Here is a 26,222-nt window from a genome sequence, read left to right as displayed (position 1 = left end):
CACCAATCCCTCTAACCTCCGCATCTCAGGGGCAATTTTTTTTAACCTGGCCAATCAACCTAACCCGCACATCTTTGGATGTGCGGGTTAGGTTGATTTGCGTGGGTTTCCTCCGGGTGCTCCGGTTTCCCCCCACAGTCCAAAGATGTGCGGGTTAGGTTGATTGGCCATGCTAAAATTGCCCCTTAGTGTCCTGGGATGCGTAGATTAGAGGGACTAGCGGGTAAAATATGTAGGGATATGGGGGTAGTGCCTGGGTGGGATTGTGGTCGGTGCAGACTCGATGGGCCGAATGGCCTCTTTCTGTACTGTAGGGTTTCTATGATTCTATGAAGATATTCTGTCAGAGAGAGTTGGTGCAGACTCGATGGGCTGAATGATCTCTTTCTGCACTAGAGGAATGACTCATACAATATTGATTCGACCTGTAAATCTTTCCCATGCACCTATGGCAGGAGGCGAGAGTGAGAGAATCTCTGGGTCATCATGCTTGATGTGGAGAGGTGTCCCTCAAACTACAGCCTCTGACAACAACCTGTTCCAGGAAAAACTAAATGCGGAAACAAACATAAGCACCTGCTTTGTCTGCCGCAGGTCCCCCAGGTGCAGGAAGCTTCAAAGAGGCCTGGAAATTTAAAAAAAATGTTCCACAGAGCATTGGACCTATGGAACAAATCTACTGAAAAATAATATCATGTTCGCAATTAACTTCTTTAAAAATAAAGATCTAGTAATAACATGGGGTCAATAACAAACACAACGTGATACGACAGATCGAGATGATCATGTACTGAAGCAAAATATTATAGAAGCTGAAAACCTGAAATAGAAACAGAAAATGCTGCAAATATTCAACAAGTCAGGTAGAGATAGTGGAGAGAGAAGCAGAGCTAACCTAACAGAGGTCAGCTTAATGGACTTTGGTCAGAAATGGAAAAGGTTGAAGGAGTAGGTTTTAAAAGTAAAGTTTATTTATTAGTCACAAGTAAGGCTTACATTAACACTGCAATTAAGTTACTGTAAAATTCCCCCAGTCGCCACATTCCAGCACCTAACCAGCACATCTTTCGGACTGTGGGAGGAAACCGGAGCACCTGGAGGAAACCCACGCAGGCACGGGGAGAATTTGCAAACGCCACACAGTCAGTGACCCAAGCCAGGTAATTGAACCCGGGTCCCTGGCGCCGTGCGGCAGCAGTGCCAACCACTGTGCCACCATGCCGCATAAGCAAGTATGGAGACAGGGAAAGGGGGAGCGGAGGATCTAGGTGGCCATGCACTCCTTATGCTTCGTCACATGGTGGAACTGTTGTTTACATAACATCATTAGTTCGGGTTCAGGAGCGTGGATTGTGCACTACGATTAATGGCTAGGAATATTTTCTCAATTGCTTATTTAAGGTCGGACAGAAATATTATAAGATAGACAATTTGCCTATAATGAGCTGCTTCCTGAAGGAATTAAAATGTTCCATTCTCTGGAAACAATTGGATTGACAGAACAAAGGATTTTCTTTCCTTTCTGTAATTCCATATAAAATTGGTATGCTCACTTAATCATGGTTAGAATGTCAGGATGGACCCAATACTACAAAACTACAATGTATTGATTACATTTCTGGACCATGTTATTATGTTGAGAATGATGTTGAAATCTATCCCCCCTAAAAAATAGAATCATAGAATCCCACAGTGCAGAGAGAGGCCATTTGGCCCATTGACTGTGCATCAACCACACTCCCACCCTGGCCCTATCCCCATAACCCCGGTGCATTTACCCTAGCTAGCCTCCCTGACACTAAGGGGCAATTTAGCATGGCCAATCCACCTAATCCGCACATCTTTGGATGTGGGAGGAAACCCACGCAGACATGGGGAGAATGTGCAAACTCCACACAGACAGTGAACCGAGCCAGCTTTCGAACCCTGGCGCTGTGAGTCCGCAGTGCTAACCACTCTGTCACCGTGCCGCCCCAATGCCAAATGAGTTGCCAAATTATTTCCCATGAAGGCACTGCATTTTACTGAATTCTATCTTTTAAATTTACATGACAATAAAGTCCAAGAAAGATGTTTTTAATAAGAGGATTTGGTGAGGATATTTATTTCCAAAAATGCCCCTTGAAACTTATTTTTAAGTTTGACTGATTAAGAAGTGACTGATAAAAATATAACAAAATCCTTCTTCAGCATCTTTAGTTGCAGACTTTCCTACCAGCTGTCCGGTTTCCTTCCTGTTCTTTCCCATCTGTCAGAGGTGACGACCAGTGGCTTGTCAAACCATAAGTATGTTAGAGCAGCACTAAGTGTTTGCTTGATCTTGTCAGAACAGTGGCACAGTGGTTGGTTCTTTTCTGGTCCCTCCCAGAACGGACAGTAGATTTTCTTACAACTTTGCAAGGAATCACAAATACCGTAGAATCTTGTTATGAAGTTTATTGAGTACTTCCAGTTGCAGAAACCACATCCCTCGTCCTTGATGGAAGCTTTGTCATAATCACTGGAAGAGCTCAGACATGGCCTGGTCCCAAACAAGCTGCCTGTGCTATTGGCAATTTCATTGACCTACTTGGAAAAATATGGTGAGTTAATTTCAGGGGTTTCTTTAGGAGAAAAGTAGCTTAGAAGCCTTAGGGATCCCTGAAATAATCAAATGCGTTCCCTGGTGTATGTGTGACTGAAACTCATCACTCTTAATATTTTTGAAAATTTCAAAAATGGATAGAAGCAGAATTTCTGACTTGTGCATAATTGGCATAAGTAAAGAACTAGTTAAAGGCTACTTCACAGAGGCAAAGCAGAGTAAGTCTGGTTCTGGTTGTCAACATATAGTAAAGTACAACTTTGCACCAAACAGAACTGTGATATTAACGCGAGTAGCAGCAGATGTTGATGTGATGTCTCAATGGTGTCTGTGAATAATATGCATTCATCTTTGTTGATGTGTCTGTGTGCGAGGTGCACAACTCATTATTAGCATGTAGCAATAAGAAAGAGGAGTGATTTAGTCATGTGCAATACAAAGGGATCATTATAAAACTTAAAGAAACCTAAACAAAAACAGAAAATGCCGGAAAATCTCAGCAGGTCTGACAGCATTTGCGGGGAGAGAATAGAGCCAACATTTCGAGTCTAGATGACCCTACGTCAGAGGTGAAACGAACAGACAAAAGGTCATCTAGACTCAAAACATTGGCTCTATTCTCTCCCCACAGATGCTGTCAGACTTGCCGAGATTTTCCAGCATTTTCTCTTTTTGTTTCAGATTCCAGCATCCACAGTATTTTGTTTTTATATTAAAGAAACTTAAACCTGGTAGTCAAGAGTCAGAATTTATGTAAATTGGCCTCTTTTGAAAGAGAGACCTCAATGTATGTCTAACTTGTTTTACCGTCATTATAACCCTGCTCGCACTGTTTGGGAGCAGATTTCCACTCCATCTGACGAAGGAGCAGTGCTCCGAAAGCTTATGGTATTTGCTACCAAATAAACCTGTTGGACTTTAACCTGGTGTTGTGAGACTTCTTACTGTGTTCACCCCAGTCCAAAGCCGGCATCTCCACATCAAAATACTATCAGCAGTTCACACCCATATGAAGCTTTTTATGTGGAGTTAAATGGTGTCCACACTATAAGCTGTTGCTTGTTGAGTCTTGGCAAATAAATTAACATGTTTTGATCCTTTTAATAATTCTTGTACTAGATATGAGCTATGTGCAAAACACGTAAGAAGCTATTGGGGATATTGAGTCCATTTACCTGTTAAACGCGTTGACAGATATTGAGTGAACTTTTGTTGTGTTAAAGATTATTTATTAGTCACAAGTAGGCTTACACTGCAATGAAGTTACTGTGAAAATCCTCTAGTCGCCACACTCCGGCACCTGTTCAGGTACATTGAGGGAGAATTTAGCATGACCAATGCACCTAACCAGCACGTCTTTTGGACTGTGGGAGGAAACCGGAGCACCGGGAGAAAATCCACGGAGACACGTGGAGAACGTGCAGGCTCCACAGAGACAGTGACCCAAGGCAGGAATCGAACCTGGGTCCCTGGCGCTGTGAGGCAGCAGTGCCAAAGGCTGTTGAACATTAAGAACATCAGCTTGCAACATCATGCTTGACAGACCATGGGCAGAATGGGGTCTGTCTGGCGTGTGTGCCAACATATTATTGTGCACAATGATGTCGGATCATACTCCCAACATCATCACGTCCGATTAGGATAACATGGCAAGCAGGATTTTGTCAGAATTGGGTCAATTTGTTGAGCTGCCGAATCCATAGAGAGTGTGGCCCAGGTGTTGCAAAGTGTACACCACATCCACGATGGTGACCATCTGGTGTAGGTGACCGCATTTCTGATCACATTCTTCAGGAAAATCTTCAGCAAGGGCGGCACGGTGGCACAGTGGTTAGCACTGCTGCCTCACAGCGCCAGGGACCCAGATTCAATTCCAGCCTCGGGGGACTGTCTGTCTGGAGTTTGCAAGTTCTCCCCATGTCTGCGTGGGTTTCCTCCGGATGCTCCGGTTCCCTCCCACAGTCCAAAGATGTGTGGATTAGGTGGATTGGCCATGCTAAATCGTCCTTTAGTGTCAGGGGGATTAGCAAGGTAAATACAGGGATTACAGGGATAGAGTGGTGTCAATGTAGGCTCGTTGGGCCTGAATGGCCTCCTTCTGCACTGTGGGATTCTATGATTCTACCCCACGGGTCTCCACAAAGATCAAGCCCGAGATCCATTTAATCCCACCACGGCGAACTATGTGGCGGATGGTTCATTTGGTGACTCCCTGGATGTTATCACAAAGCACTTTCCGGTGCTGCTTTGTTCCGTCTTTTCCCAGTCCTTTGCCTCCTTTTCCTCTGCCAGAATTGATTCTTAGGCAGGCAGGCCTAGAAAATGGGGATCCTGCCCACCTTTTCAAAATTATATTAAATTAGATATTTATGCTTGTTAACGTCCCAGTTGACTGAAATAATACATGCTGGGAGAAATAAAAAGTTTAGCGATTGTGATTCATGCCAGGAGGAGATCTCGTGAACATAAGAACCTCCTCCGCCTGTCGGGTTAGGATTGCCAGATCAGTCACTTTACCTCCAGCCCGACTGATTTGTGGGCAAATTCTTCCTAAAATTAGATGTAACATTGCATTGATTATCACTCTCAGGTAACTTAATGTCACCCCGCCTCCAAGATAAGAGGGGAATGCCTGGTCTGCACAGTTCTTGGCAGCCAAGGTGCTGTGGGCCTTCCCCTTCCTGAACAACACCTCCACAGAGGCACTAGTTCCACAAACAGCGACACTGAGGTATAATGCTGCCTTGGATCTCAGTTGTCGTCACAAGGCTCCAGTACCTTTAAACCTTCCCTGGAGCTTCCTGACACAATAGTACTCAGAGTGAGGACTTACTCCTCCTTGCTAATCTCAAGGGGTCATTCAACTTCTTCCTGCATTGCCTCCAGGTCTGGAGAGGCACAACGATTATGCGGCTGACCTCCACGGCCACCACCTCCCAGGCTGAATGGGTTACAGAGACAGGCTTCCTCTTTCTGTCTGCTGGCCTAAGGACTTCACACCTGGTGGAGAAAGCTTGGAGAATGGTGCAGAGGGCTACATCATGACAACATTGCTCTTGCCCTTCTTCCTGCCTCTGCCCTCTTCTCTTAGCCAATCTATGGAGGAAAACTCAGTAATGTGGCTGTCTCTCAGCTGCCCTCAGGCAACTCGGGATGGGCAATAAATGCTGACCAGCCAGCGACGCCCATGTCCCACAAATGAGTAAGAACTAAACTGCTCAATGTTAAGATCTTGGCATTATGTCCAAGATCAGATTTTCTGCCCTCTTGTTTGTTGGTAAGAAACAACTCAAAGCCTCCAGAATTTAACACACTTTCACCAGAATTCCACCACCCCGCCACGGAATTGGAGTGGACGAGGGGCGGACAATGCAAATGCCCGTTGTCCTTGGGCAGGATTTTCTGGTCTCGCTCGAGCGAGGCCATAAAATCTCACCCATGATGTAAGAATCATACTCGCCTCAAACAACTGAGACTGTCTCCTAAAATAATTATTGCTTTTGCCTTCAGAGTCACAAATTCGCAGGGTCACCTGACACTGCCCGTGCCACTGACCCTTTAAATGAGTGGCCGTGACCTCATTCCGGTTGCGGCCAAAGATTGCTGATGCCAGACATCCCATACTCCAGCTCTGATTGGGTGAATGGCCAACAGACATTTGACACTGTTGGGCTGAAAGCTGCCCTCAGGCTCTCACTTGGTTGGTGGCCTTTTTATACCGTGCGCAACAAATGCAGCGGCAGGACTCAAAAATGTACCCACTTCCAGGGTGCACCACAATGTGTGCATTATTCAGCCCTATCTATGTAGTGAAACTTACTTACTACTGAATAGAAACAGACATTTCAGAATAAGAGGCAATTTAGCTCATCTTGCCTCTGCTGAAGATTGGCCTCTTTCAGTTTTCCTGCTTGACATAGAAACATAGAAAAACTACAGCACAAACAGGCCCTTCGGCCCACAAGTTGTGACGAACACATCCCTATCTTCTAGACCTACCTATAACCCTCCATCCTATTACGCTCCATGTACTCATCCAGGAGTCTCTTAAAAGTCCCTATTGAGTTCGCCTCCACCACCACTGACAGCAGCTGATTCCATTCGCCCACCACCCTCTGTGTGAAAAACGTCCCCCTAACATCTCCCCTGTACCTACCCCCCAGCACCCTAAACCTGTGTCCTCTCGTAGCAGACATTTCCACCCTGGGAAAAAGCCTCTGAGAGTCCACCCGATCTATGCCTCTCAACATCTTATATACCTCTATTAGGTCTCCTCTCATCCTTCGTCTCCCCAAGGAGAAAAGACCGAGCTCCCTCAGCTTATCCTCATAAGGCATGCCACTCAATCCAGGCAACATCCTTGTAAATCTCCTCTGCACCCTTTCAATCTTTTCCACATCCTTCCTATAGTGAGGCGACCAGAACTGAGCACAGTACTCCAAGTGGGGTCTGACGAGGGTCTTATATAGCTGCATCATTATCCCCGGACTCCTAAACTCAATCCCTCGATTGATAAAGGCCAGCACACCATACGCCTTCTTAACCACCTCCTCCACCTGCGGGGCTTTCTTTGATTAAAATTCATTTTACAGGATGTGGACGTTGTCACTGGCTAGGCCAGCATTTATTGGCCATTCCTTGATGCCCTTCAGAAGCTGGTGGTGAGCTGCCTTCTTGAACTGCTGCAGTAACTGAGATGTAGGTACATCCACAGTGCTGTTAGGGAGGGAATGCCAGGATCTTAACCCAGCGACAGTGAGGGAACGGCGATATATTTCCAAGTCAGGATGGTGAGCGACTTGGAGGGGAACTAGGAGGTCCTGTGGCGCATTGGGTGGAGTCCCTGCCTCTGAAAGCCAGAAGCTCTGGGTTTGCATCCCAACCCAAGACTTGGTGACCACGAAAGATGCATTCATAATGCGGCCAAACAGGTTGAATGTGTCAATCTGTAATTGTTCTAAACCTGCCAATGGCTGGCAGTAAGAGTGGGAGAGACCACAGGTCTCAGCCATGCTTGATGTGAAGTGGTACCCCTCAAGCTATAAGCCCCTGCTGACAGACTACAACCTGTTCCGGGAATTATTAGCTATGGAAATAGACAAAAATCTGCCTTAGTGCACCACTAGATGTGGGAAGAGAATTGGAATTGGAGGGGAACTTGCAGGTGGTGGTGTTTCCGATGCACTGCTGACCCTGTCCTTCTAGATGGTATCCGTCATGGGTTTATATACTTTATATATAGGTTTCCACTTATTTCATGACCATTTTTGCATATCAGGCACAATCTATAAGAACCTGCAGTTGTGGAAATCTTTCATTTTTTATTATTAACTTCATGCTACAAAAGCGCATTAAGAGAAACAGGAAAAAGAGCGAGAATCAGTCAGGATATACTTTTAAAATATGATCAGAAGATTACAAATCTTCCAGCAGAATGATTCCATTCCCGTTGCATCAGAATGTAAACAGAACCTCTGAGCAATGCAGTTGGAGAATACTCACATTTGAGGGTCAGGAACATGGACAATCTTGGGTGTGGAGGCCATTTGGAGGGATGAATGGACAGCTGGAAAAGGAGGCTTGAGCGCATTGTGGTTTTGGCATGTTATTAATTTATACCCTAAAGCTACAGAACTGGCTTGTGTTTATACTATGTTTTTCTCTGGGTGCAAATGTGAATGAAACCCAGGCTCGATTGTTTACATTCAGATCACAGCCTCGGGTCTATAATTTTCCAATAAAAGTAATCTATTCATGTTTATCTTGTTAATTTCTTTCATGGTTTTGCGTGCCTCCAGTAAGTCCCCTCAATCTTCCTGATTCAAAACAACGCAACCCTCATTACCTTCGTCTTCCCCGTGTAAGAGAGAGCTCGCACACTTGGTATCATCCATATAAAGATGTGTTGCATTTTCTTGAGGGCTGAATTAGGGCCTCTACAGAAAAGTATCCCAGAATTACACAGAGTATTCCAGAGGGTTTAAACATTGTGCAGAGAATCACATCTTAAGTTTGCAGTGCATCTCAATGTAAGGAGCAAAGTGTATTTTCCTTCAAAATGGTCAGGAATGAATTGGAACTGGGACCAGCAGATGAGAGGATTTGCATACCTTATTCCTCTTACTCCTCCACTGCATTGTGAAATTTATTATATAAAGTACATATCCATTTATTATTCCCAAAGTGTATGACATCTGAACTCATCTGTCTCTTTTCTTCGCCTGACCTCCTGTTGTCTCTTTAACTCCAGGCAATTCTCAGCTTTGTATCATTAGCAACCTTTTTCCATTCACCCCTGGATGTACAGGTCCACGGAAAATCTATTTTCTTTCAGCCCTTTAGGGCAAGCAGAAATTCTCTCAACCCAGCTTCTTTTGTGCCACTTCGCCAGATGTTTTCCTGGAAATTTTTATCAACTTCATCAGTTGTTTCACTGAAATTTCTCAGCCTTCAGCTTTCATTATTCTCCCACAATCAGATTAGTCAAACATGATCCAATGTTGACCACGTTGACTATCAGTATATTTACACACACACACACACACAAAAACACGCGTTTTTCCAACAGTGGGGGTGACTTGCCTTGGCCACGATCTTCCAGTCCCGCCAACGTCTAAGGCATTTTGCATGGGTCACCCATCCTACTGCCACAGAGGGTCACTTTCAGCGGGACCAGATGATCCCACCAATGGGAAGGGGCAAAAGATCCCACCCCATGTCTTCTGGTAATTTTCTTACTACTGAGATACTGGTGAATGGTTATCGATCTTGCCCACCTCCTCCTTCTTGAACAGAGATTGGAACACTCACCACCTTCCAATCCTTTGGCAAAGCTTAAGGTTGCTAATAATTTTGAAAAATCATGCTCACCGACCTCTGTCAGTAGTCTGAGATGCATACTATTTGGTCCTGAATAATTAAATCTATTGAACCCACAGTGCCTTGACAACCATTCACTTATTTGTACATATATCTGCTAGTTACCTTTGCACTTTCTCATTCACAAGCTTCTGAATATATTATCATTCTCTGCGAACACTGAACTGGGGTATTGATTAAACATTTAGTTGGCCTAGTTTATATGCTGAAGGAATTTTACTTACAGTTCTGCTTGTTTCACCTTAATTACCTTATTTGCAAGACTGTAGATCACATTAAATATGAAAAATGATTTTTCAAATTAATATTTATAAATTAGAGTTTTCCTGTTTCCAGTGTGAGGGCCCTGGACCAGAATCCCAAATCCTCCACCTGTTCTTGTTTTTTATCGACCATCTGGTCAAAGATTGTTTCTGATAACTGAACCTCAGTCTCATTATCTTTACTCTCCGATTTCTCCTCTTCCTGTCTCAATCTGTGGCTTTGTGATCTTGTCAGTCGGGAAATATCCCAGGATGTGCTTCCTGCAAAACCTCAGTTGTTTGATTTTTCACTGACTTTTCAACCACAGTAGGCATCGCTCCCACTGTGATTGTTACCCGGGATAAACTGTATCCCGGAAAATATAATTTCTCTATTACTGCTAACAGCGCTTCACCACTTTTAGTCGGACTCTCCAGCCTTAGCTTACACAATGGAACACTACTCCCTTAACCACTAATTCCACATATTACCCCTTTCTGGTAATATTCTTCCCACCTACATAATCTCCTCAGTTTTCACCATTTCACCAAGTCTTGCTCCTGTATCCCTTAAGATCTTAACCTGTTTACCTATTCCACCTTATAAACATGAGTATACCTTACCCACACAAATAAAATCTTTAGAAAGAACTGATACCTGCTCATCAACCAACCTCTGATCAGGTGTACATTATTTTGCACCTCTTCAGTTTCCTTTGCCACTTTAACAAACCTCACTGGCCTATCCTGTTTTACCACATCTGTTTTTCCAATACTTTTCTTAAGCCACCAACATTGCAAATTTCTGTGACCAACTTGATTACAATGAAAACTTGAAAGCTCCTTATCTCTCTTCCATTCGGGAGAATTTAGCATGGCCAATCAACCTAACCTACACATCTTTGGACTGTGGAAGGAAACGGGAGCACCCGAAGGAAACCCATGCAGACACAGGGAGAACTTACAAATTCCATACAGACAGTGACCCAAGGCTGGAATTGAACCCGGACCCTAGCGCCGTGAGGCAGCAGTGCTAACCAAAGTTACTTTGTTTGATTCTTCCAAATTTGATATATGTCTGATCTGATTCTTTCCTTAAATTTTAAACTCCTGTCTGTGGCCTTCTGGCTCTGGTTCATACACACTTAAGATGGTTTTTCTCGTCTCATCATTATCCTTAAATACCTCCTCTGATAGTGATGCAAACACCTCACTGGCTCTACCTACCAACTTTGTTGGAACCAACAAGACCCACATGGTCTGTGGCAATTTCAATTGTTTAGCTACTTTCTCAAATGAAATGAAAAAGGCTTCTACATCCTCCTCATCAAACCTTGGTAGTGCTTGAATATATTTAAACATATCTCCACTGGACCTTTGACTAAAGTTGATTTGATTTGATTTATTATTGTCACATGTATTAGTATACAGTGAAAAGTATTGTTTCTTGCGCGCTATACAGACAAAGAATACTGTCCATAGAGAAGGAAACAAAAGAGTGCAGAATGTAGTGAAAAAGATCAACTTAATGCAAGGTAGGTCCATTCAAAAGTCCAATGGCAACAGGGAAGAAGCTGTTCTTGAGCCGGTTGGTACGTGTCCTCAGACTTTTGTATCTTTTTCCCAAGGGAAGAAGGCAGAGGAGAGTATGTCCAGAGTGTGTGGTGTCCTTAATTATGCTGGCTGCTTTGCCGAGGCAGCGGGAAGTGTAGACAGAGTCAATGGATGGGAGACTGGTTTGCGTGATGGATTGGGCTACATTCACGACCTTTTATAGTTTCTTGCAGTCTTGGGCAGAGCAGAAGCCATACCAAGCTGTGATACAACCAGAAAGAATGCTTTCTATGATGCATCTGTAAAAGTTGGTGAGAGTCGTAACTGACATGCCAAATTTCCTTAGTCTTCTGAGAAAGTAGAAGCGTTGGTGGGCTTTCTTAACTATAGTGTCAGCATGGAGGGACTAGGACAGGTTATTGGTGATCTGGACACCTAAAAACCTGAAGCTTTAGACCATTTCTACTTCGCCCCCGTTGATGTAGACAGGGGCATGTTCTCCACTACGCTTCCTGAAGTCGATGACAATCTTTATTTTGTTGACATTGAAGCGTTGATTATTGTTGCCGCACCAGTTCACAAGATTCTCTATCTCATTTCTATACTCTGTCTCATCATTGTTTGAGATCCAACAAACTACGGTGGTGTCATCAGCAAACTTGAAAATCAAGTTGGAGGGGAATTTGGCCACACAGTCAAAGGTGTATAAGGAGTATAGTAGGGGGCTGAGGACACAGCCTGTGGGGCACTGGTGTTGAGGATGATCATGGAGGAGGTGTTGTTGCCTATCCTTACTGATTGTGGTCTGTGGGTTAGAAAGTTCAGGATCCAGTCACAGAGGGAGGAGCCGGAGTTTGGAGATGAGTTTCGTAAGAATAATGGTGTTGAAGGCTGAGTTGTAGTCTATAAATAGGAGTCTGACATAGGTGTCTTTGTTATCTAGGTGTTCCAGGGTTGAGTGCAGGGCCGGGGAGATGGCGTCTGGTGGGTTTAATTCTTCCTCACTTTCCTCAAGTTCCGCTTTTATGGCTATCATTTTAAGCTGATAATCATTTTGCATTTCCAGTTTCTGAAGTTCAAATGTTCTCTTTTTTTTTCATCTTCTTCTTTTGTTCTGCCATTGCCATTCTCTCTCTCTTTCCTTTGCTTTTAATTCCAATTCAAGCTGTCTCATTTCCTTTTCTTGTTGCAACTGCTTCATTTGTAATTGAATTTTAGCCAATTCCAATGAGTCAGACTGTGGGGCAAATTTTCCTGTTCCACCCACCATGGTAATCGTAGCAGGCGGAGGGCGGACCACTGGAAAGGTCCGTTGACCTCTGGTGGGATTTACCCGTTTCCGTGTGAGCGCAGCCGAAAAATCCCGCTCTATGTCTCTGGCAGTTATAAAGCTGTGCTAGCGCTGAAATTACCTCATCCTCCTTCATCCTTTCGGGCAAAGTCAACTTCAGCTCAATCTCCAAATCCAAAAATCTTTATTTTAACCAGCTTTTGTAAACCACTCCGAGTGATCTCTTCCACACCCAGGTAATCTTTAGCCATTTTCACAAGGCACTCCCTATTTAAACTAACCCAATGTAACACCTGAAAGAAAGCACAAGTTCCCCAAGACCCACTGCCTTTAAATTCAATAATCGCAAGCAAAACAAGGAATTATGCTGTTTAATCCCAATGAGAGCCCCAAATTAGGGTCAGAACCCCAAATTACGTTATGAAGCCAGACTAAACACCAACAATTTTTCTATTTTGCCATAAATATGAGGATAGGATGTTTCACTCCATAAGTAATTCTGCTGACAATTTAAAGGCCTTTTATAGTAAAACAAACTTTATTTAATAACACAGATTAACTATAACTCTAACAAATGAAGCACCTTATCTATTACCCATTGAACAATATTTAAACATGGAAAGAAATAACTCTAATTTCTAACTTATCACTGTTTCAGTTCCAAATAAGCAACATTCCTCTTACAGACTCTAAACCCACTTTAAATACAGTTAGCAACCATAAATATACTAGCTATAGTGAATGTAAACAGCTTTGAAGTTTTCAGAGAGATTTTGTGGAGAGAGCAGCTTACTGACTTCTGTCTTTAAACAAACCCCAGTCAGAACCGCCAGGGGTGGCACGGTAGCACAGTGGTTAGCACTGCTGCTTCACAGCTCCAGGGACCTGGATTTGATTCCCGGCTTGGGTCACTGTCTGTGTGGAGTTTGCACATTCTCCTCGTGTCTACGTGGGTTTCCTCCGGGTGCTCCGGTTTCCTCCCACAGTCCAAAGATGTGTGGGTTAGGTTGATTGGTCATGCTAAACATTGCTTCTTAGAGTCCTGAGATGTGTAGGTTTGAGGGATTAGCAGGTAAATATGTAGGGATATAGGGGTAGGGTCTGGGTGGGATTGTGGTCGGTGCAGACTCGATGGGTCGAATGGCCTCCTTCTGCACTGTAGGGTTTCTATGATTTCTTCTATGAGAACTCAAATCTGTTTTCTTACACCTCGCTCCTCCCATTAACCACAGTATCACATGACCCTGCATATTTGGGGGATGTCTTGATGCACCTGTACAGGGCATTGGTGAGGCCGCAGCTGGAATACTGTGTGCAGTATTGGTCCCCTTATATGAGGAAGGATATATTGGCATTGGAGGGAGTGCAAAGAAGGTTCACCAGGTTGATACCGGAGATGAGGGGTTTGGATTATGAGGAGAGGCTGAGGAGATTGGGTTTGTACTCGTTGGAGTTTAGAAGGATGAGGGGGGATCTTATGGAGACTTATAAGATAATGCGGGGGCTGGATAGTTTGGAGGCGGAGAGATTCTTTCCACTTAGTAAGGAAGTTAAAACTAGAGGACACAGCCTCAAAATAAAGGGGGGTCGGTTTAAGACAGAGTTGAGGAGGAACTTCTTCTCCCAGAGGGTGGTGAATCTCTGGAATTCTCTGCCCGCTGAGGTGGTGGAGGCTACCTCGCTGAATATGTTTAAAGCGCGGATGGATGGATTCCTGATCGGTAAGGGAATTAAGGGTTATGGGGATCAGGCGGGTAAGTGGTACTGATCCACGTCAGATCAGCCATGATCTTATTGAATGGCGGGGCAGGCTTGAGGGGCTAGATGGCCTACTCCTGCTCCTATTTCTTATGTTCTTATGTTCTTATATTTAAACCCACCTCCCATTCCTTTAATCAAAAACCCGAGCGGACCTTGTCTTTTTGTAAACAAATGTCCATTAGCTCTCTCCTAAGCTCTCTCCTAAGTAAACACTACATAGCAAAAGTGAATAATTATCCTGCTTTCCCAGCATCTGACTGTATTTCTATCACACATACCAAATGCCTGTAGAAAGACTGAACTTTAAAACAATCCCCTTAAACATAAAAAACAGTGGGTGGGATTGTTCCACCCCACTGCACTGGTCGAGTAGCGTAGTAGTGTGGGAAATATGAGTCAGAGGTGAAAAATTGGGTTTGGGCCCAATTTCTCACCTGTCTTGATATTGCCGGCCCTGCTCTGCCAGTGCAATCAGCCTCACGTCCTTCCCTGATTTAAATATTCATGACATGATTATCATAATCCGGGCTCACTTACCTTTCCCATCTCACCAGTGGACTTCCTCACTGGCGAGGATCACAGATGGTCCCCATCAATGGAGAGTGGAGGGGTGGCGGGGAGGGGGGGGAGGTGGCATGTCTGTAGGGCAGCGGGGGGTGGTGGGGAGATGTCAGATCTCCCAGTATACTGTCCACACAGTGTACACAGCATACTGGGAGGTCGGGAGTGCTCAGCAGCCGGTTTCCTGGCGAGCTGAGACTCTAAGCCCTCCCACCCCTACTAGTGAGATGCACATTACAGCCTCTGTATTGCACAGAGTGCCATAAATTACCACCACTTACCTCACTGGAAAAATGGGCGTGTAAACCTTCTGTATGCTCACCCGTTTTACCCTATGGCCGGAACTTTACGTCCGTTCACGCCAGCGGGATTTTCCCATCCCGCTGCAGTGAATGGAGGAGATTTGACTTGTCGGCAAATTCTCTGTCTTCGCTGCAGCGGAAGTATTGTGTGAACGGGCGGTAAGATCGCGTTCTTAGAATTTTTCAGAAAATTACACCCAACATATCTATAGCAACTACTATCATCGTAATGTTCAAATGTTTTTAATTATATAAATTGAAAATGAGTAAAGTGAAATAATATTCCATAAATGAACTTATAGCTAAAGTTTAAGATATCCACAAATTTAGCTCAGGACTGAAGCATATTGCTTTTGTTTCCGATACATGAATTAGCTGTAAGTAATAAGTATGCTGCACGTATCCCAATCAAATGTTAAAGCTGCTGATGTAATATGATTAAAATATGCAGATAGATCTAATTCCCTGCGCTATAAAGACATCAAATACCACTATATATGTCACACTTTACAGTAGGTTATCTTTTCAGTGACAAATAGGCCTTCTAGCGATGTATTGGTGTAGAGGCATTTGCTGGAGTGCTGCTATCATTGTAAAGTACGTTGTCAGATATTTTACATATTTATATACAGAAAATTGGATGCAAATTCAATTGGTAGGCAATAGAAATTTCCCATTCCTGAATTTTTATTATAGTTTGAGCACAATTGAAATAAGAACAAGAAAACTATTCTCCAAAAGTGATCCTACATCCAACGCAATGACAATTGAGCTGAATTTTCCCAGCAAGCTGTGGCTAAGGACATGAGAAATAAGAAATAGGAGCAGAAGTGGGCCATTCGGCCCCTTGAACCTGCTCCACCATTCAATACAATTATGGTACGATCTTTTTGGTTTGATTTGATTTTTGATTTGATTTATTATTGTCACATGTATTAGTATATAGTGAAAAGTATTGTTTCTTGCACGCTATACAAACAAAGCATACTGTTCATAGAGAAGGAAATGAGAGAGTACAGAATATAGTGTTACAGTCATAGCTAGGGTGTAGAGAAACATCAACTTAATGCAAGGTAGGTCCATTTAAAAGTCTGATGGCAGCAGGGAAGAAGCTGTTCTTGAGTCAGGTGGTACATGTCCTCAGACTTTTGTATCATTTTCCCAATGGAAGAAAGTGGAAGGGAGTATGCCTGGGGTGGGTGGGGTCCTTAATTATGTCGGCTGCTTTTCTGAGGCTGCGGGAAGTGTAGACAGAGTCAATGAATGGGAGATGTATTGGTGTAGAGGTGTATTGCTGATCATGGCTTTAACTCCACTTTCCTGCCTGTCCCCCATAATCCCTTGTCAATCAAAAATCTGATTAAAAATAAGTACCAAACCAATCTATGAATGGAGTCTGACTAAAGATTCTGCACTACAATCCCTAAGCACTTAACATGTCCACATTTAACATGTTAAACCACTTAGATCAGCTAAAAACTCACTTACATTAATTGCCAATTCTAGAGTATTATGGAGCAGAAGCAGTTGTATTTACACACTAGCTCACATTCCTTCATGGTGCACTGAATGTATTAATAGATCCTCATTGTGGCAAACTTCACTTTCCTTAGGCCTTCTTCTACCATTTAGATGCTGAACATTGCCCCCAGATGTTTCCTAAGCTCTCCTGTTCTTTTCGACTTTCTAGTATTCACTGAGCTTATGCACAAGTAGAAACAAAACATGAGTGATACTAAGGACTGAGGAAGCTGACCCACTCTCAAGAAACAGTGCTGCTATTTTAATTGTCCCCTCTCTGGCTGTCTTTAAAACTCTAAAATACTATTCAGCTCCATAGCTGCTCGAGGCCAATTAAATGATATCTAATTTTATTAATGCTACCATATTATGATAGCAATCGCTTATAACAGGCAAATCACATTCACTGGAACTAGTAAAGGTGGCCATGAAGTTGTCTCATAAAAACCCAACTAATATCCGTTAGAGGCGGAAACCTGGTCTGGCCTCTACATATGCCTCCAGTCCTATGTCATAATGGTGGATTCTTAATTGCCCATTTAAGTGGCCTAACAAATTGCTTTGCTATAAAAAGAAGGTCCACCAACATCTATTCAGCGCAAATAGGAATGGACAATAAATGTCATCCTTACCAGCAATGTCCACATACCAAGATTGGCTTTTATTTTAAAAACGTAACTGTGCTTTAACAGTGTATTTCCCCAGCAATGCCCTTTTAACAGTAGAATTTCCAGCTCTTTATATACCTCTAATACAAATAAAATGTACCTGTACTAAAACAATTTAAAAATAATGGATAATAGTGATGTGTAGTCCAGCTGGTCACATGGGTGTTGAGATGACGCGGCTACAAAAGGGCTCACATGTTGGGAGCGCCAGGAGTTCTCCCAGAGCGCGGGCAGTGATACACAGGGCAAAATCTTCCTGCCTCGCCCACCACAGGAATTGTAACGGGCAGGACATGGATCATGCAAAGGTCTATTGACCTTGGGCGGGATATTCCAGTCTTGGGACGAGCGCGGCCAGAAAATCCCACCCACAGCAAGTAACAACCGCTGAGTCACTGTCAATAAACATCTACTTGTTAGTCAGCAGCCCAGTACTATTACAGGCTGCTTATGCAATCATCTCATCAATATTTTCCAAAGACAAGATTGAAGTTCAGGGCCATCAGCTTGATGCGCGATTAATTCACTCGGGAGGCTGGATCATACCCGGGAAATAAAGGCTTTTATTAGCAACAAGAATAGAGCATACTGCTTAACAATACAATCCCAGACTAAAGGGTCACTAGGAAGTGCAGTGACCTTTATACTCCTATAGGAAGGCAGAGCCAACCGGAGTGTACCACAGAACAATACCAACAGGTGGAACACCCCAACCCTAACCCCAACAGTAACAAGAGTAACATATGTACAAGTACCCATAGTGATAACCATCTATGGTTCAGTACCCATAGTGGTAACCATCTATGGTTCACCACACAGCTGAAACACAGTAAGAAGTCTCACAACACCAGGTTAGTAGCACAGGCCACTAGCTTTCGGAGCGCTGCTCCTTCATCAGGTGAGTGGGATTTCAGTTCACAAACAGGGCATATAAAGACACAAACTCAATTTACAAAATAATGGTTGGAATGCGAGTCTTTACAGGTAATCAAGTCTTAAAGGTACAGACAATGTGAGTGGAGAGAGGGCTAAGCACAGGTTAAAGAGATGTGTATTGTCTCCAGACAGGACTGTTAACTGCGTTTTTGATTATTTTTTCTTAGTTGCAGGTCATACAGTTCATCCTTATACTGCCAATAGATGTCACAGAGGTACTGACAACCATACTGTCTCATGTAATAATCGATAGAGAAGTCTGTTCGCGTCCCATTCAGGTTTCCGACACAGTGTTATAACACGAAAGGGAATTTTTATGAAAGCCACATTAGGGCTGATTGAGGTTAATGTAGTCTGAAGTCTGAAACATATGTTGTGTCATGCAATGCATATTCAGCATTCCCTGTAAATTCATGCTAATAAGGTCAAACGGGGAACTTTGTGCTGCCTAGGCTGGCATTTGAAAACAATGCTGTTAAAGATACTGGGATTTTAAGCTGTATTTGGAAGGAGACCGAGAATCTTGACATCAGATGATTCAATTAGAAATCTAACAATTATTGAGCTTCAGTTTTTAATGCAGCAACAATGAAATCCATGCCTCTTTTTATTTTTTTTTAATTTAAATTGCGTTCCATCTGAAAATTAATTGAACTCCTATCACAGCACACACCAGGTAAAACATAAATTCGCAATGGCTAAAAACGTACCCTCTGGGGCTTGTATGATGGCTTCATCCAAATTTATTTCATTTTAGCTTGTTAGTAACGAATATAATTAACTTACTCTCCTTTTCTTTCTCCCAGGTAATTGTTGTATTAGTTGTGCTTTGGCACAAAGCCAGCAGGCTATTAAAAACAGATGGCCACTTGTTCATTAAAATGTATCTGATGTCTCATTTCATCAATATGTCAGAAGTTCTAGAGTGCAACAAATGTCATTTCTAACATTAAGTTCCATTGTTGCAATTATTAAAGCACATGGGGCTAACTTTTCATACAGCAAGACCATTTGAATTTTTTTTTTAAACCGTTGTTAAATTTCCGTTCCCCCTGCAACAGAATCAGAAGAATGCCATAACTTGCCATGTTTCCGATCCCTTCTCTCTTCCAGCTTCTACCTCTGCCCCCATAATGAGAAGAAACCAGTAATAATCATGACCCCAAAGTGTGTTTTCCCCTACTGTAGTGGCCTTATGGGCATTTGCATGAACTGACTGGAGGGGGTCATCTCTTGGAGTGCCCCCGGGGCGTTGGACTTCTTCCTGCGCTCGTCAGCTCAAATGTTTTGTCCTTCAGGTTGACGGGGAAAAAAAACAGATTAATAATACCATGCACTATTTTGACTGTAAAGTCTGGGTCAAATCCTTCTTCTGAGGTCTGCTTATTATTAGCGGAAGTTGGTGATCTAACTTGAGCTATTTAGATTTCTTTCCATAGAAGTTTGAAGCATGTAGATGTCTGCACCAGTGCAACAAATGGTTTTCAAATGGTGCACCTACATCTTATTTATCCTGGATCGGTTTATCTATTTAGACCAACTGACAACATGACTGTAGTTAAGTGGAAGTGGATTTTAATTGCCATCCTGCCACCAATTAGGGAAATAGGAAATTGCAGATTTTATCTGGTCATGGAGTTCAGAAAATCCACTCAACAAACTATAAAATGGTCTGGTATATTTTGGAATGTGGATTTTCAGAAATCCACACATATTCAAAATATTTAATAAATCTTTTCTGACCAACAATAATTAAAACCAGATGTTTGCTGATAAGAACTTGATGTATTATTTTTAGACTTCTCAAGTATTGGCCCCAGGTTTTTTTTTGTAAGTACTTAATATTTCTGCAGTCAATTTGTGCATTGAGTCAAATTCACTGAGGGGGAGAGGGTGGAGAGGGTGGGGGGACTTTCCGCTCTCATCTTTGGATGGGCGGAAACAGCAGAGGGGGACGGGAGAATCGAGTGGGTGTCCCAAAACACAACGGGGTCTCCCCAATCGATTGACTCCACCCCCATGTTAATGATGTAACAGGAATCCCAACTTTGAAAGTGGGAATTTTTATTTTGCATCAATTTAAATATCATTATCAAGACTTTGCGCCTGCTAGTTCCCCCCACCATGTTAAATTGTCCTTCAGTTCAGTGTAATGGCATGCCAATGTGAATCATGACAAATCCCCTATATCTTGCACCTGGTGAACAGAACCAACCAGAGGCCCAGAGATGAGTATGTCCTCCAGAGAGAGAGGGTAATGCCCAGACAGTACCTTAGCTCTGCCCAGGTACTGCCCCCTAGCACTGCCCCAGCACTCTCCCCAACACTTCCCCCTGGGAATGAGGCTCGGGCACTGCCAAGGACTGTGCCAAGGGGCAGTATCAGGGGGCAATACCAGGTAGCTGTGCCAGAAGAGTGTCAGAGGGTGGTGTTCTGCGGGGGGGGGGGGGGGGGGGGGGGGAGAGGTGTTTTGTGACCAGTGGGGATTTCCATGGTGGAGATGCCAAGTGGGGGAGGGGGGAGGTGCTGGGGGCGGGGGGGGGGGGGGGGGGGCGGAGTTCTGTTGAGGGGGGGAGGGTGGAGGAGAATTTCCTTCGGGGGCGTAGGGGAAGAAGGTGGGGTTTGCCGGGGTTATCTCCACTTTTTTTTAAAAGGGTGCCCTAGTTTTTTTTGACACCTAAAAGTTGTTGTGGGACCTATCCGTTTTTTGTCAGCGAGTTTAAAAATCCGGTGGGAAAACCCAACAATGTCGCCAGTGGGCTATCCTCTGCTTTTCCCACCCGAGATGACACTTAGCAAAACAATCAGAAAATTCCACCATTATTGTTGGGGTATCTGTGTCTGAGAGATCAACAAAGGAACCAGGAACAAGCAACAAAGTAAAATAGCACTGAAATGTTTGGAGATTTTACCAATAGGCTGAAGTGTAACTTTATCTTTCCAAGAGGCTAGGATAAGAAATCACAGCACACATTCACTTACAGTTGATTCTCAGAAAGCTATTTAATGCAAATCACCAACTAGTGAACTGTCCTATGATAATTTCCATGACGTGCTACCAAATAAACCTGTTGGACTTTAACCTGGTGTTGTTAAAACTCTTACCAATTTCCATGACACCATGATGGGTAGGCCTCGCTACGACGGGGCAACATGGGATCCCTGTGTGATCCACAATGGAGTCAAACAGGATCTTTGGCATATTCTCTTTTTTACTGCTGTCATTTGCCCTCAGGGCATCTACAGAAGCTGTCTACTTACACTGCAGGACTGACAGAAAGCAGCTCTAACTTGTTCACTTGTGATGCAAAACAATGGTGTGCTATGTCCCGTAAGAAGTTTAACAACACCAGGTTAAAGTCCAACAGGTTTATTTGGTAGCAAAAGCCACACTCCAGTCCAACGCCGGCATCTCCACATCGTGTTATGTCCCATCAGGGAGTTGCTCTGCAGTGACAATGCTGCACCAACGTTCCATACCAAAGAAGACCTTCAGCTGCAAATGGCATCGGCATCAGGAAGACAAGAGTCCAGGACGTTGCCATGCCATCATCCACCAGCACTGACAATGTGATGCTGGATGTAGCTGATAACTTCACATACCTAGGCTCTACATTATAGCTTCTCTTCTCCTCCAAGTACGAAGGTTTGTTCATTACTCCACCCTCCATCTGCAACACCATACCACCACACCATGCTCGCCCGCCCCCACCCACTCCCCAACCCCACGCCCCACCCCACGTTGAAGTTCCCGAAATCTTTTCACACCTAACCCTTAGCTGGAACCAGGTGTTCTGATTTCATCTCCCAGCTTTAACACGCAGAAGTACTTGTGCCTTCTGTTACTCTGACTCGTACACCCCTTGGCACCACTAAGGACAGCCACCCTTCTAGACTTCTCCACACTGGGCCATGCCAACTCGGTAGTCACCCTTGCCAAGTGCAGAAGTTCATTGAATCTTTTTCAGCATAGTATCGAGGTGCCATATTGTGCCCGCAGACCTAGGCTGCCAACACTGCCCAGGCCTTCTTTGTTTGATGGGCTGGCCTTCTCTTGCCATCCAGCAGCATCAGGATGTCCCACTTGGCATTAACCACCTCCACAAGAGTGCCCAGGTGCTCATCTGAGAAGCAGGGGCAGAGCGCCCACCTGGCATGCCCAGCTGGCTCTGAGGCCATAACCACTGCCAAGGTTTAGGTTTTCTCATGGACAGGGAGCTGATTCTGCTCTATTTAAAGCCCTCGCTAGATTTGATGCCCAACCAGGTCCCAGCCCTGATCCACCCCTGCCGCAGTGCTGAGCCTATGTCTGGCCAATTTTCACGCTGTCCGGTGTGAAATCACGGGTCAGTTGCAATTGCAGCCAGAAGCGGAAATCACAGCCATGCATTAAATTCAAGAGTTTAAAGTTTAAAGTTAACACTGCAATGGAGGTACTGTGAAAATTCGGACCTTTGGAGACGGTTGGAGCAAAAAGGGTGGTCAGATGAGAAGAGATTATTTTTTGCGAGGAAATGCTGTACATCTGATATTTAATATAATCAGTAAAGGAAACAATTCATCTCATCTTAGACTTGTCATTTCCCTTGGTAATATGCTGAATGAAAAAAATTCCATTTAATTCTTGCAACTGATTTGTCACAACATAGTATAAAGAAAAACATAGAACAGAGGTTTCGATAATTAACAATTTTGTTTTAGGTAAGGGTACAAACAATTAGTGTTAATAGCATTGGATTCTCTACTTTCCTTTTGTTGTTGGCAGCAGGATCACTGAAGAACGTGGAGTGAGTCAGGCCATGCATCTGCTCTGCTCATAATCAACACATCTTTACAGAAAGGGCCTACATTAAGCTTCTAACTCACATAAACAGAGAGCCAAATGCTTGTGTTAGGCAGCCTCCCAGAATACTTGCAATCCTGCCTATACCAATAACGCAGTGTTCTAAATGCTGGAACTGATGGATCTTTGTGCCCTAAAATTGGTCCTTGTCCTCATTTTTCTTTTGCTTTGAACTTTGCACCCGACTTGGGCAGTGCATTCTGTACTGAGTGGCGTTCTGGTGGAGATTAATATCATTTTCCACGAGATATTGGCTGTTATGGAAATAATGAGCTTTGGTTTACAGGCAACAGCTCTGTGGAATGTTACAAAGGGCACCTTACTTTAACTGTGAGCGTATTGCATGAAGGAGAAGCAATGACATTCATATTGTGGTTAAATCATGTAATATTTTAAACTGTGTTATGTATCAAAGGATTTAATCTGAGATCAAAGTATTGATGCTTAAAATCCGTTCATTTTTCTTGCAAATAATTCTAAAGCTAATAATAATTTTGCTATAAGCCTTCATTATGTAGTACTTACAACACTGTTACAGTCCTTGGCCAGACCCCAAGGTTGTCAGTAAGATCAGGCTAGGTAGCAATAATATTTTGTTTAAAATAGACAAAGTTTGAGATTTAAGACACTTGTTCAGTGAATAAATCCATGGGTTTTGCACAAACAACAATAAACCTTACTATACAACGTCAGAAAGATAAAACAATTCACAACATATAGCTTATCCTCTAACATACAGTGTTAATATGGGGTACATGTGAAGTAATAAGCCAACAATGGTCGAACATGCTCCACTCCACAATAAATGACAGGTGCGACCACAACCGAGTCCATGGATTTCTCAACCACCCACCCAAATGCAAGTAACAATGTGAGTGAACCAATCTCAATGAAAATCTGTCTCTCTCACAAGGGATTCCAATTTCACCTTCAAAGATCTAACTTTGGAATTCTCTCCAAATGTTGTTCCAACTCACATGGCATCAACAATGGCCCACCTCACAGTGTTTCAATCTTGCCACCCGAGATTCCGTTCCCCTGCATTCCCAAATATGCATTCAAACGCCAACTCTCAAGCAGCTCTTCAGCCGCGTCAAGCAAAACACTACTGTTTCAAAGCGATACCTCTGTCCCCAACAACCCACAGCACAGTGTCACCAACCTTCAGCTGCCTTCTTGGATCTTCAGGGCTACCCTTGAGCCCTCTTCAATTACCAAACTTGGACAGCATCACCAATGGCCCACCTCGCAGGATTTTAATCGCGTCACCCGAGATTCAGTTCCCTGGATTCCTCAGTATACACCCAAGCATCAACTCGTAAGCACAATTATAGATCTTCAGTCCTGCTGAGCAGAATGGCACTCCTCCAAAGGGATAACTTTGCACCAATAGCATCACCAACCTTTGGCTGCCTTCTTCACTTAAAGCCTTCTCCCTGCAGCCCTTTTTCCTGTTTCTCCCTCCTCCCTTTCTCATTAACTCTGTTCCCTACGTGGGACTTCCTTTTGGCTCCTCCCCCTTCCCCCTCTTCCTTTTGGGGGATCTATCCCTGCCCCTTGTCTGGGACACTAGTTTTTCATGGTGCTCTACTCCTGGTCACCTGACCTGAGTTTTCATGTTATTTCCGAATGCACAAGTGCACTGAGCCTAACAAAAGACATAAAAATGCTAATCTGCACATTTGAAGCCCACTCCAGGTCTGTGCACGGACAAAAGCTCCGAAATCTGTCAGGAATTGAAGTTCCCAACCTCAGCGCTCTTCAACAGTGAGTTTCTTGTCAGCACAGAAAGAGGTCATTCAGCTGAGAGGTCCCTGTTGGTGTTTATGCTTCTCATCAACATTTCCTTCTATTCCTTTCTCTCTCATGTGGTTATCCAGCATTCCCTTCATAACTGTTCTAGATATCCCAATTATACAAACTGACGAAATAGGAGCAGAAGTAAGCCATTCAGCCCCTCAAGTCTGCTATTCGATAAGATCACGGCTGATCTGTTTGTGTTTCAAGTTCTACATTCCCGTGTACCTTGGATAACCTTCAATTCTCCTGCCTAACAAGAATCCATCTAGCCTTAAAAATACCCAGTGACCCCCACTTCCACCACTTTCTGAAGCAGGGAGTTCCAAAGTCACACAACCCTCTGAGAGAAAAAAATTCTCCTCATCTTTAAAGGGTCCTGAAAGGGTGATCCCTAATAAACCAGTGCCCCTTAGCTCTGGATTCACCCAGAAGAGACAATGTCTTTTCCACACCCACCCTGTCATAACTATTCAGGATCTTATATACTTCAATATCGTTGCTCTTCTAAACGCCACTGAAAAAAAAGCCCATCTATCTAACCTTTCCTCATAAGACAACCCACTGATTATGGATTGAATTAAGCAAATCAACCGTGCTTCTTGACATTTTCCAAAATGAGTCTGGTCCCAAACAAAAAGCAAAGTCAATCATAAAACAAGCCCAGGTATTGTTAATTATACAATAAAAAGATATGCAATCATAAATACTCACTCTCTTATCTATCCGCACACAGCATATGCAGTGCTGAGTATGGTTCATTGGCAAGAATTTCATGATGCAGCTATAGGAGCTGTTTGTTGTAGTAACAATGAAATCCAATAAAAAAAATGTTGCTGGTCCAGTCATTGTAATCAGCCATGTGGAATGTTGCTTCTTGTTACGACATTTATAATAATGGGTCCGAAATTCCAGGGTTGGGGGAGGGCCCAATTCAGTAATTGTATCTTTGTGTGGGTAACATTTTGGCATAGGCTCTAAGGACTGCAAAGTTTTGGCCTAAAAAGTGACTTGGATATGAACTCTGGCACGTTTCATGCTGAAGAAAGGCTTGTCCCCACAATGGAAGCCATGTGTATATCATGTTTTTCGCATGGGATCAAGGGATGAAGATAATCAATCAGCTGATATTAGTTTATCCACCTAGAAGCAGTGTACAATCCCCAAATGCTGCAACTAGTTGTTCCTTTGCATCCAGGATTTCAGTGTCAGTCCTCCTTTGGAAGTTTGTTCCAAGTGTTGATACTCTGCATGAGGAAGAGATCCCTGATATCCATAACAAT

The 26,222-nt window shown here is 43.5% G+C and overlaps 1 protein-coding gene across 1 annotated transcript in view; it reads left to right on the top strand.

Moving 5' to 3' along the window:
• The first annotated feature begins 2,517 nt into the window (after positions 1-2,517).
• Positions 2,518-26,222, top strand: part of LOC144505479 (ras-GEF domain-containing family member 1C-like) — a 140,352-nt gene continuing 116,647 nt past the window's right edge. Inside the window, exon 1 of the mRNA XM_078231596.1 lies at positions 2,518-2,582. The gene's annotated coding sequence lies outside the window, so the exon portion shown is untranslated. The remainder of the gene's footprint in view (positions 2,583-26,222) is intronic.

Source organism: Mustelus asterias, chromosome 16 (genome assembly GCF_964213995.1).
Source record: "Mustelus asterias chromosome 16, sMusAst1.hap1.1, whole genome shotgun sequence".
NCBI lineage: Eukaryota > Metazoa > Chordata > Chondrichthyes > Carcharhiniformes > Triakidae > Mustelus > Mustelus asterias.
The sequence above is the reverse complement of the archived record's forward strand: the minus strand, read 5'-3'. Positions and strand labels throughout refer to the sequence as shown.